We start from the raw sequence: 7907 nt of genomic DNA, 5'->3' as shown, positions 1-7907 counted from the left end.
CCCCGGTGCCTGATACCTCATGTCGGAAGAGACAGGCCATCACTTCCAATCACTCGGGCGCAGTGGGGGGGAGACTGGGGGGGGTACCTGGGGGTCCTGTGGGAGGCAGACAACCACAGGCCACCTCCTGTTGAATTTGTAATGGGTTGGTAGCTCAGAATTCAGAGTATAGCTGAAGATAATCGTGGGTCACCCACCATATCACTTCACACATGGCACGAGCATGGGTCATACTGACTGCTGCTCATGCCCCAGCAAGGTGAGGTGGGCGCATCAATCAGAAAGGCCATCGCCGTCCAGCGACTCGCCCCTGGGGACCCCAGGGCCTTGCCTGCATTCCTCGGGACTCTCAGTGGTGACAGCGGGCACCTCAGCGGTAGGTGGTCTGTAAACTGGAAGGCGGGGTGAGGACCCTTCCCAGGCTCCAGCCCAAGCGGGAAGCTGAGCCTGGTGGGACCTGAGCGGTGACCACGCTCTAGACCCGCCGATGCCCCTGGCTCCGTATGTGGGCTGAGAGCTCCATCCGGGTGTGGGAGTTTCTGTACCTGACAAAGAGAAGGACCAGGGAAGTGGATCTGGGGTCCCGTGCCAAAGAAACAAGAGGAAATATCTCCGACCTGGTGGGGTTCTCAGAGACAAGGTCCCATCCCAGCCCCCAGGAGCCAGTGGCTTCAGGGGCTGATTGGTTTGCAGGAAGGGCCCTGGGTGAAGAGAAGAAGGCTGCCGTCCGCATGCCTGGAATTATAGGCCCCTGGGTGTCAGTGCGCAGGACCTCCCCGTCAGGCTGCCCGGCCCCCCATCAACACAGAGAGACTGCAGTCTGGGAGGTTAAGGGGACACCCAGACCCCATGAACAGTGAGAGCAGATCTTCATGACGACCAGACAAAGGGAAGGGGCTCCGCCTTGCACCTGTATCCGTTTGTCCCCACAGCCTCTGGGATGGGCACCCACGTCGCCTGAGTTTAAGGATGTGGGAACTCCGTCTCCAAGGTGAGCAAACCGCCCGAGAGCCTGCACAGCCCTCCGCCCCGTGGGAGGATTTTCCCACTGACTCCGTCTCCCAGTCTCCGGCCCTCTCGGAGGAGAGATCTGCTCCGCCGAGGTGGCCAGTAGATGTCTTTTCATGGGTTTATTTTCCCTTGACCCGCATCTTCAGTAAAGTGCATTTTGAAAAATGCCAACCTCTTTCCACTGAACTCACAGGAAAAGGAGACCACAGGAGAGAGGGTTAGGGGACCAGGGGAGTCCTCGCCTCAGGTGCCGCAGACCCTCACGTGTACCTCATGTATGGAAGGCGTAGGGAGCTGAGGCCCACCTTGGCCAAATCTGGGGATGGTCTTTACAGCGTCTGCCTTTGGGACTGAAGGGAAGGAGCGGGGAGGCCTCTGAATGGGTTTTGACAGGCTGGAGGGTGAGGGAGCACCAGGAGGGGGAAGGCCGAGGGCCTCCAAGGCGGTGGGGGAGGACTGGCTGCACGGAGGAGGAGCTGCGAGCAGCAGAGAAAATGCTAGAACCTCCCTTTGATTTAAACTCATCATTTTCATTCTCTCTCTGTGTCCAGTAAACCACAATGCACACTCTGCAAATTCATCAATTAAAACTAAGATGAGGGGTGTTCCAAAGCTCTTGTTTATAGGAGGCACAGTTTGGAGACCATTTTAGTACCAGCCCTGGCCCAGAAGTAGGCTGTCCAGTCTGACTCTTTACATCCATTTTAGATGTGCTCTGAAATTGTATTCAGGACAAAGGAAAGAAGCCGAGAGGGTCCAAGAGCAGGTACGAACCTTTGCACACCAGCTGTGAGCCAGGTGCTGGGCCACGTGTACCTGTTAGCTCACTGATGAAGCAGGTTTTCCTGCTGTCTCCTTTCCACCCACATGGTCTAGGGAGTAAGAACTCCTTCAGGGATGCTGGGTTTTCCTGGGAGGTGTTGAGTGCTGCTGGGGGGTTCGGGTGCTGCTGAGAAGGGTGCTAGGTGCTGCTGGGGTGTCTTTGGTGCTGCTGGAGGGTGTTGGGTGCTGCTTGGGGTTCTGGGTGCTGCTGAGAGGGGTGCTGGGTGCTGTGGGGGTGTCGAGTGCTGCTGGGGGTGCTGGGTGCTGTTGGGGGGTATTGAGTGCTGCTGGAGGGTTCTAGATGCTGCTAGGGGTGCTGGGTGCTCTTGGGGGGGGGTTTGGGTGCTTCTGGGTGCCATTGAGAGGTACCGAGTGCTGCTGGGGTCCAGGGGCTCTGGGCGGATTCTGGATGCTGCTGGGGGTTTCTGAGTGCTACCAGGCTCCAAGTATCAGATTTTCTGAGTTATCAGCACTCAAGGCCTTTTGCCATTTTCTGAGGGAATCGTGGAAGGAAAGAAGGGGAGGGGACGGAGGGACACCAAAAGGACGGAAGGATGGAGTCTCCCACCATCAGGATTAGGAGGAGACAGGGTTGTCACATCAGGCAAAATACAGTACGGGACCCTCAGTTAATGTTAATTCCAGATGAAGAAAAGATCCATGGGACATAGTGACACGAAAAACTGATTTCCTGTTTAACTTAGATACTCTTGGCAATAAATTATCTGCAGAACCCAATGGTTTTGACCCCGAGTGCCCTGACCCCGTACCCGGGCATGACCCATGGAAGGCGGGGTGTGGCGTGGCCCGAAGACGTGGGCTTTGGGCCGAGGACCTTCCGCCTGGCCCGACAGCAAGGCCAGCTGAGCCCCCGAGGTCGTGACACAGGTGGGAGGGCAAACCATTGAAGGTTTAATAAAGAAGCTTCCAAGATGAGAGGTTCTTCTGCAAGGGCCACACAAGGAAACCCGGGGGAACCGTGTGGGGCGATGCGGACCGGATCCCCCGCTGCGTCAGGAGCGTCTCGTGTTACTTGATGGATGCTACATTTTGCAGCTGTATCGTTGTTGAGCTAATAGGAGAATTACAATTCTCCAAGTCTCCATAACAGGTCTCATTAAATCTAAGCAAACATTTGGTACTTAGGAGCTCTGCATTACAAATCTAATTAAGACTCCATAAAATAAAATAATTCCAGTCTGCATCCAACCGTTCCATTATCTCACACGGTATATGATTGCTGCTTTATTAAACAACAACAAAGAAACACAAGTTCCAAGCGGATCTGTCCGCGTGTTTGGGAGAAAGAACAGGAAAGTGAATCACTCATAACAATGGGCCCCATCTTCTCGGGATTTTCAGCGGCAGCCGCACTGTGTTCTCCAAGCAGATTCTATGTGTGGGTTCCTGGAACCCCAGCCCCAAAATCACAGGCCGATGCTCCCCAGAGGCCCGCTCCGCGGCCCCACTCTGATGGTCTGGGATTCCAGAGATCCCGCTGGCCTGGGTGGGCTGGCGAGTGAAAGTGCCGCAGGTGGAAACAGCTTCACGGGTGGTTGGGGCTGGGGACGGCAGTCCTCCAGCGAACGGAGGGCAGGGGGCGCCGTGGGAGGACAACCTGAGGACACCAGAGCTGGGCCGGCTTGCTGAAATCAGTCACAGGTCCTGCGCAAAGTAAGAGCCACCTTAGCGCAAGGCCCGCCTTCCTTCCTTCCTTCCTCGGGGACGTGGCGATGGCTTCCTGGTGGTGTCCCGCCCTCCTGGGGGGTCCCCGGGACGGGTCTTGCTCCCCTGTGCTTCCCCGGCTCCAGGCACTGCCGATGGATACTCGCTGTGTTTGCAAAACAAAGTGTTTGCGACCTCGAGTTAATTTCACGAACGTCTTCACCACCCAAGCCGCCCATCGGCTGGTTCCTGCCCACGTCCAGGCAGACGTGACCTTCCACGCTCTACGTGCAACCCAACTCGAGGCACGTGGTTGAAAGCCACCTTTCAGAGGCCCTGGTCCCGCGGGGCGGGGGGGCCCACGGCAGCCTCAGCCGCCAGCAGCATGCGCACCACCGCGTGAACCGCCTGCCGAGGGGGCTCTTTCCTCGGGGCCCTGCCGAGGGACTCCAGCTGTCCGAGGGTGCTGGTCGCTACACAAGTCCGCTTTTAGGGGACGTGCGGCGGCGGTCTTTACCGTGAGTATGCACGACCACGGAGGCCTTTTCCTCTTCCCTGGCTTCCCTCACAGCCGGGGGAGAGCAGAACGGGTTACGGCGCCTTCCAACCACTCGCCATTCTGTCCACCTGCCTCTCCGCCCCGCCCCCAACCTTGGGAAGACGACCGAGCTGCCAGCTGGGATGGCTCCTTACGAATAGGAGTTTACGTTCGGTGGGACACGCTTTTCTGTTCAAAAGCAGCATGAAGTCTTTAACGGACAACCGATCGATCCGCCAGGAGCTGGGGCGACAAGTGTGCCCGCCAGTAAGCCCGGAAGCGCGTCCAGCTCCCGTGCGATAAGCTCCACGTTCATTTCTACCAGGCACATCCGGGCCAGTCAGAGCTCAGGGACGCCCCAGCCCCTGGCCGCGCACTTCGGGGTCACCCCGTGAGCCCGCCGCGCCAGCCTTCCGCTAGACAGAAGGGCTACTTAACGTAATAGTATGAGTAGGAGCTCTGGCACGTTACACCTCTACGAATGCCATTGGCTGCCTGCACCTGCTGGGTCCTTGTCGGAAAGCGGAAGGCGAGTCGCTGTGTCGAGGGCTTGTTGCTGAGATTAGCGACGAGACACTCGCCACGGTCCTCAGCCGCAGCCGGCGGTGTGGACGCTGGCTGGTTTAAATAGGAACTTGCACTCGGGGAAGCCTGAAATCGGAGGACTTATCATCCTGGAAGGCCCTGGGGGAGGGAGGCAGGGGCCACGTGGGAGGAGCGCCCCCCGGCGCGGGCTCAGCGGGAGGTGGGGACCCCAGAGCGCCTCGTCAGGGCTCCGTGTGGAGCCCGCAGGAAGCCGTGTGAGGGTTCAGCGGTGCATTGGAATGTCACCTGGTCACAGTTAGGGGGCAAGAAGGGGACCTGGGGCGGGGGCAGCCTTACCACACTGGCTGCCTGGCCACTTGGGCGGGGAGCCCGCAGCGCGTGCTTGGGGATGTCGAGGCGGCCGAAAAATAGGAAGTTTTAAAAGCGTACGATACAAAAGGGAAATGAAATAAGCCCTATAAAGTGCGGAATGTCCGCTCAGCTGGACTGCTGGAGTCCTACCTGGTTGTGGACGCCTTTCCTCGTGTCCTCAGCCAAGTTCCGAGCGCCAGTGTCGCTGGTGACCTGTGTACTGAGGCCGAGTGTCTGGAGCCCTCGGGGACGAACGTCTTGCTGGTCCGGGGGGAACCCTCTCTGCTGGCCTTTCTGGAACACCTCTAGGTGGCCCTCCTCTCGTCCTAGCGCTCTGTCCGGCCGGCAGGTGACTTCACTCCCTCGGCCGCCTTAGGTCAACCCCGCACTCAGCGTGGGCCAGAAAAAGATAAAGAATGATCCAGTATGAAAAAACACTCTGTGGAACTGCTTTTGTTTGAACTGTTCTGTTATTATTATTATTATTTTTTTTTATAAGATTTTACTTTTAAAGGGCGCCTGAGTGCCTCAGTCGGTTAAGCGTCCAACTCTTGATCTCGGCTCAGGTCGTGACCTCACAATTTGTGAGATACAGCCCCACATCGGGCTCTGTGCTGACAGCACAGAGCCTGCTGGGGATTCTGTCGCTCTCCCTGTCTCTACCCCTCCTCCACTCTAGCGTGAACCCTCTCTCCCTCTCTCTCGAGAAAAATAAACATTTTAATAAAAGATTTCAGGGGCGCCTGGGTGGCGCAGTCGGTTAAGCGTCCGACTTCGGCCAGGTCACGATCTCGCGGTCCGTGAGTTCGAGCCCCGCGTCAGGCTCTGGGCTGATGGCTCGGAGCCTGGAGCCTGTTTCCGATTCTGTGTCTCCCTCTCTCTCTGCCCCTCCCCCGTTCATGCTCTGTCTCTCTCTGTCCCAAAAAAAAAAAATAAATAAATAAAAAAAAAAAAAATAAAAGATTTCATTTTTAAGCGATCTCTATGCCCAACATGGGACCGGAACTCACGACCCTGAGGTCAAGAGCGGCCTGCCCCACTGACAGAGCCAGCCAGGTGCCCCCAAAACCGTTTTCTTATTTTTTAATGTGCTAACACGTTCATGAGAGTAAAAGGGTAAAGCCCCCCTTTTTCAGAAGCCAACTTTGAGGAGAGAAATAGGAGAAACAGCCAGCTCAACCCTCATGACCCAAGCACCACCCCTAACACCACTACCATCACCAACCCTCTGGGGGCTGGGAGCCAACATATGAATTTGGGAGGATACACGCAGACTATACCAGGGGCCATGTTGAAAACGTCATCTTGGGATGGTGAGGCCAGGGTGAGACTCCAGACTCTGTGTGGATGTGTCTGGTCCCTGGCTCGAAGGGACGTGTATAAGATAACTCAAATACCTGGATCATCTTTGGCATTGTTTCTGTGGTCTGTATTTTTTTCTTAGTTTTCTGTCATTTGGACCTATTTCCTGGCATGCTTGTAATTTTTTATTGAAAGTGAAATATTACGTACTGCCCGGGCTGGGGATGTGGGCAGGTACAGAGGGAGGACAGAGGCCACCTGCAGTGCTTCCCCTCCCTTAGCTCAGGTGCCTGTGTTAGTGTACACACATGCACACACACACACACGCACACACATGTGCACACACATGTGCACACACTCATCCTTGGGGGAAATGGGGAGATGTAGGCATCAATGCAGGCCCAGATCATTTTCCTAACCCCACCGAAGACTATGGCCAGTAACACGGAGAGCCTGTTGCATCCATTCTAGGAGGGAACAGATGAGGTTCTCTGCACACACGGGGTGGGGGGGGTCAACAGCGGTGTCACTGGCTCAGCACTTGGCTCTTTGGTTCTGGAGAAAGGCAAGGTGTCCTGAAATAGAAGCAGAGGAGTTCCTGTCTACCAGCTGGACAAGGCCATGGGAGACCTGAGCGGGGTTGGGGGTGGGCCTGCCAGCTGTGCTCGAGAAATGAGACAATGTCCCAGTTTATACATGCCTACTTTCTCACACAAAGAATCTAGCCCTGGGCAGATTCTGGTCCTAGAATGAAATTCTCTGGGACTTGGTGTCCCGATCGTCAAAATGAATATAATAACAATAGTTGATGCATAAGCTTATCATAAGAAGTGGTTGGACAATTTCTATCCAAGGGCTGTGAAAATTATCAAGGACAAACAGCAATTGTAATTCACCCAGGAGATTCAACCAGTGTTGAGAGGTCATTTATCAGAACACTAGGGAGAACAGTGTGCATCTGGAGCTTCCCAAGTACGAAATCCTGGGGAGTCAGAGGCACTGGCAGGAGGGTCTCCTCCCTCTAGAAAGATCTGCATACCCCAGGTGTTCTGCACACACCAGGCACTGCAATGGAAGAGCCCTCAAGGTCTTGTGTGTTCTCGTCAGACACTTTACTCATTTTGATTCAACAGAGACTGTGATGGGGAAACACAGATGCTGAGACACGACCCCCCTTAGGATTGTTTCTGCGTCTGCTATCTTAACAACTACCACACTGGGTGGCTCACACGACAGAAATGTACAGTTCTATCAGCTGTGGAGGCCAGAGGACTGGGATGAAGGTCCCGGCAGGGTGGTTCCTTTTGAAGGTGTGAGAGACACCCTCTCCTTGGTGTGTAGACCACCGTCCTTCCCAGCATCCTAACACCGTCTTCCCTCTTTCCATGTCCCTGCCTTCAAGTCTTCTTCCCCTGAGGACACCAGTCATGCTAGATTAGAATCCACGCCAGTGGGTTCTCAGTTTAACTTGATTACATCTGCAAATCATTACCTCCAAATAAGGTCACATTCTGAGGTGCTGGGGGCTCAGACACCAACATATGGATTTGGGGGGACACAATTCAGCCCTTGACAGGAATGCAAGCCCAAGGGTGGGAGACAGAGGCAGGTGGAGGGAAGCCAGGAACTGTGGGGGCTCAGAGCAGCTGAGATAGGCTGGCATTCCTAGAGG

At 55.6% G+C, this 7907-nt stretch overlaps 1 long non-coding RNA gene across 1 annotated transcript; it reads right to left on the bottom strand.

Annotated features, from left to right (window-relative positions):
* Positions 1-3045: 3045 nt before the first annotated feature.
* On the bottom strand, positions 3046-5613 carry LOC147578776 (uncharacterized). The gene is made up of 2 exons (XR_015254352.1): positions 5084-5613; positions 3046-3664 (listed from the first exon to the last, which is right to left on the bottom strand). It is a non-coding gene; the product is annotated as an uncharacterized LOC147578776 (long non-coding RNA).
* Between the last annotated feature and the right edge of the window lie 2294 nt (positions 5614-7907).

Source organism: Puma concolor, chromosome C1 (assembly GCF_028749965.1).
Source record: "Puma concolor isolate L17-30 chromosome C1, mPumCon1.1.hap2, whole genome shotgun sequence".
NCBI classification, from domain to species: Eukaryota; Metazoa; Chordata; class Mammalia; order Carnivora; family Felidae; genus Puma; species Puma concolor.
This window is presented reverse-complemented; position numbering and strand designations above follow the sequence as displayed.